Raw genomic sequence first — 5,035 nt, 5'->3', positions numbered from 1 at the left:
TATTTTCCTCAAGTCCCATGACTTTTGTGAGTATTTGCTTCAAATCTATGACTAATGTGCCATTGGAACAGGGGCTGCATGCAAATCTCTCCTGCACTGTGACATTTTTCAGCTGTCTCTTTTTTTCTTGGGGTTCAGTTCTAAAGACTCAATCTGAGCGGAGCATGGTGCTTAAAAAGTGTTTTCCAAGGGGTCTGAGGTGCCATAGAGGTTGGCAGCCTCTTCCCTGAGGGACAGTGTTAGGGCTTTGGACATGCCCTCCTGGGGCAGAGGAGGCAGAGATAGGGAAACCGTCTTCTCTCTGAACTCAGACTGAGCTGCAAATACTTCCTGCAGTTCAGAAACCAGTCATCTGGCCCCTCTGCCTGGGGTAGGCAGACAAAAGCAACTATAATCACACCATCTGAAACAAAGTTTGAAGCAAGCATGGGTGACTAGCCTGGTGTGCTCCCTGCCTGTTGTCTCGGTGGTGGTGATGGTGAAGGTGGCACAATGGGTTAGTGGCAGAGGCTGCACACTGGTGCTGGTGTTGGTGGTCGGGCAACCTCTCCCTCTGGCTGTTCTGAGCAGAAGCCTTCTGCTCACAAAGAGCTGCAAACCTGGGCTGGATGGTAAATGTGAGGAAGAAGCCCCCAGAGTCACGGTAACCAGCACATTACCTTGGAAACACTTCCCTTTAAGGAAGCCATCATCTGGAAAGAGCAACTGAGAGCAGGAAGACAATGAAAGCAGGAAGCATTCGAAGTGTCACTCAGTTCCTGCCACTGGTGCTCCTCAGGGCCAGGCGTGAGGGAAGGTTGGAAGGGGAAGAAAAGAAGCAGAAGGGGAAAAGGAGTAGTGAGCAACTGCTCTGTGCCTGGAATTTTGTCCAGCCTGAGATAGATTAGCTTACCTCTCAGCAACCTCTCAATTAGAGGTGAGAGAACACAGGTCCAGAACTCAGAGAATATGCCAGAACTCAGAGAATAAGGCCTTCAGTTTGTCCCAGCACAGACTAACCTTGAACCCAGATCTGTGGGGGTCATTTACTTTTCTCCATACTGCTGTCATCCCCAGCCAGTCCTTCTCCATGGAAAGGTCTATGCGTGGGATGTGCAGTTAGAGCAGACAGAGAGCTGAACTTGGAATCCGAAATCCCTGGAGAGTCCTGCCTTCTCCGTTCACTCTGTGAGACCTTGGGCATGTCACTCAGATGCTCTGAAGCTCCACATCTTTATGTCCGAATAGGGATGCTCATTCCTAAATACCTGGCAGGGTTGATGTGAGGCTGAGATGAGATGGGGTATGTGATGTTGCTTTGTAAAGCTATCAAATGTGACATAAACATTGTAAGATTTTTAATATTATTCCAGCTTGCTACTTCCTGTCCAAGAGGTGAAAGAGAACCCTAATTATAGAGAGCAGAGATGAATAGCAAGGATAGGAACTTATTAAGTTGGGTCTCACTTTCTCTTCTGTCCCCTCTGTCCCCTTCATGCAGGTATAGAAAAATATGAAGCCCCGACTGGAAGAGAAGTGTGGAGGGTTCCAACTGGTCCCCAGCATGCTCTCCCTGGGCAAGACAATGGACATTTTCACAGATGAAGAGGCAAACCCTCTTAATCTAATACCAGCCAGCCCAGCCCAGCCACGGGGCTGCTAAGAGTACAGAGATTCTACATGGAAAGGGAACTACCAGGCATAAGGATATGGAAGACTCAAGGGCCTGAGTTCTGGAAGCTGCAAGTAGAGTGTTTGGGGTCAGAGCTGAGTGCCATCTCCATGTTGATAAGGGAAGGATCTCCTCAGACTCTTGCTTGTTCAGATTCCAAGACAGAAGTTTCTATAAGGCTAAGGCCCAGAACATGTGTGTCTCCTCTTCCCATGTTAAATTTTAATCTCTGTAATCAGCCAGAACCTATAGGAGGACATCTCACCCCATGTCAGAGGTGCCCAGCCTCTCTCGATCCCTTTATCCATGAACCAGTCTTCTCTGTGTGCGTGCCCAAGTTGGACCCTCTTCTACCCTTCATTTGATCCTATTGATAACTCCATTACCCACTTTGATAAAGTATCCTTGCTGTTACTCCAGGGCCAGGACTAGGGTGAGGCAAGGAGCTGCCTCACATATAGAATTTAAGGGGGCACTCACTCTTGGGCACGTGCCAATCCTGAGAGTTGAGTGCCTTCCTTGTCTCGCTCTGGTCCCAGCCCCCTGATGTCCTCAGTAGAAAGTGACATCAGGGCTAGTGCTGTGGTGGGGGAGGCGGGGTTAGAAAGAGAAACTGGGCAATACAGCATGTGTATTGAGCATTCTGAAAATGAATTGCTGGTGGTTACTGAGTGCCCACCATATGCCAGCTCTATGCTAAGAATGGTGTAGACAGTGGACACACAAAGGGCTATGCCCTGGGCATAGGCGCTAAGGTGACAAGACTAGCAAGAAATGAGGGCCTCACCTGGTTCATGCAAGCAGCTACTACGTGTGCAGTTGCGTGGTGCCATCTGCAGCCCCCTTCTTTGCTTGACATTCCTGATGCACCGACGTCCTTCCCCCAAGTCCTGGATCACTACCTGGATCACTACCTGGCTGGCTGGCTCTAGGCATCTCCATCTGACCCCAAAGCTGCCCATCAGCACCAATACACATTTCCTTTTACCAGCTGTGCTTGTGCTCATCCTTGTCAGGGCTTGCCTCAGCAGTAAGGGGGGCTCCCATGGATTGTTGAAGCAGTATCCCAGGACCACAAGGTCGATAATGCGGGGGCTGGTGACAGTTGGCAGTCCTGGGGAGGATGCTCATGACATTGATGATGTGTGGAGCAAACCGGCGCTTAGAGCCTCACACAAGACACAATGGTTGCATTTCCTGGGACACCGTGGACCGGTGCATTAACTGGAGACACGCATGTCAACTCTGCAGCAGGTTTACATGTGCCGATGGTAACAGACAGAGAAGACTCCCACAGCCTGGGAGCCACTTCAGCTCTGAAGGCAGGACCCAGCCTGCTCAGTCCTCAGAGCCCACAGGGGCAGGAGTTATACTATTATGCTCAGCATTCATGAACGCTCCTCTCAAGATCAGAAAGATTTGTCTGATATCATCATCACTTAGGAGGAACCAGCTTAAGGAGAAACTGTGTTGCTTAAATGAGCCACTAGATGGTGACACAATCCCATGATAGAGCCCAGGGTGGGTCTGGAAGGGAGGCAGGAACAGGGGTTTCTTGTGAAAAGATTTCCCGCTCTCTCTGCTGCAGAGGTCATGGCAGGAGACTTTTTTCCCCAGGGACACTACATACTAGCTTTAAGCCCATCTCCTCATCAAGAGAATAGTGATAACATTACCTACCTCGTGGGATTGATATGAGGGGAGACGAATACGTGTTAAACATACTCCCTGCCCTTGAGGGACTCATCTAATATGGGATAAGATAGGAGTATGAAAATACACAGAAACAGTGACTAGAGCTAAGAGCTCCACTGTTCATTAGCCCAGCCATGAAGGGACAGGGCTGGCAGGAGGGCGATTCCCACGGCAACGGGAAGAATCATTCTTCCTTATAAAGGCAGAATTCATAGGACTCGGGTGCTTTCTTTGATAAGGCAGAGAGGGGAAGGGGAAGAGGGAGGAAGTTAACACGAACACTTATCAACCCTTACTGTGTTCATCAGGGACTGAAAAATGAAGAAGAGGCATCGGCTTCTACTGGCAGGGAAGTATGGCCCTAGACCCAGGCAGAAGGCATTGTGGGAATTCAGAACCTGGCCTCAGAGATGAGGCCTGGGCTGTAGATGGGGGTTTGGGAAACATACCAAAGGCTGAGGGAAGTCTCTGAGATCTGTCCTTCTGCACCCACCTCCCAAGCCCCAGGTCCCGCCCCACCTGGGCAGCTCTGGGCACTGCCTGTTCACCAGAGGCCCTGTACCTGCCTTCTCTCTGGGCCTCTGCACTCACCCGGGGCTAATGCAGGAGCATTACGTTAATTAGTTATTCATTTAATTTAACTTCACATTTGGTCTCAATTAAGCTTAAAATGTTCTTCCTTATAGATGCTACAATAGCACTTGTAATTAAAAAGCAATAACTCTTTGCGTTTCTCCTTTAGAGATCCATTGGGAGGCTGGGCTAGAAGGGGGTGGGGGGTGGGGCTGGCTAGGGGAGTAGGAGGAGGCAAGAAGCAATGAAAAGAAAGAGAAAGAAGTTCTTGATAGATCTCAGCACTGCGAGGATAACCACTAAGACCGAGGTTGGGGGAAGGAGCTCTTTTTCTTTTTTTTTCTTTTTTTTTTTTTTTTTGAGTTGGAGTCTTACTCTGTTGCCCAGGCTGCAGTGCAGTGGCATGTTCACATTCACTGCAGCTTCGACCTGCTGGAATCAGGTGATCCTTCCGCCTCAGCCTTCCAAGTAGCTGGAACTACAGGTGCATGCCACCGTGCCTGGCTAATTGTTTGATTTCTATTTTAGAGATGAGGTCTCACCACTTCATGGGTGTTGGGGTGGGGGTGGGAAGAGTTGCTGCTGGGAACCCTGAGGAGCAATATACAGGAGTAAACCCTCCCTGTACATAAAGGAGTGGGAGTAAGGGGGGGGTGGGGAGGAGAAGGAGGCAGTCCTTAGAGGTAGAAATGGGTCCATATATTCTGTAGTAGGCAAAATGTGCCCCCCATAAGATGTTTACATCCAAATTCCCAGAACCAGTGAATATGTTACTGTGTACAGCAAATGAGATTTTGCTGATGTGATTAAGCATCTAGAGATGGGAAAATTCATCAGGGTGGGCTCAGTGTATCACAAGGCTCCTACCAATCACAGAGGGAGGCGAGAGTGTCAGAGATTGAAAGATGCTGCTTCACTGGCTTTGAAGACAGAGAAAGGGGCCATGGACCAGGTGAACGGATTTCAGCACCAGTGATGACTCCACACCCAGCTAAGACCAAGAGATTTATTAAAGGGGCAGTTATAGGAAGGGACTGCAACCGAGGAAAAGTGAGAGAGAGAGAGGGAGAGAGAGAGAGAGAGCGAGAAAGAGAGGAGGGGGGGAGAGAGGGAGGG

Source organism: Carlito syrichta, unplaced genomic scaffold (genome assembly GCF_000164805.1).
Source record: "Carlito syrichta isolate Samal-C Ts95f unplaced genomic scaffold, Tarsius_syrichta-2.0.1 Scaffold303139, whole genome shotgun sequence".
NCBI lineage: Eukaryota > Metazoa > Chordata > Mammalia > Primates > Tarsiidae > Carlito > Carlito syrichta.
This window is presented reverse-complemented; position numbering follows the sequence as displayed.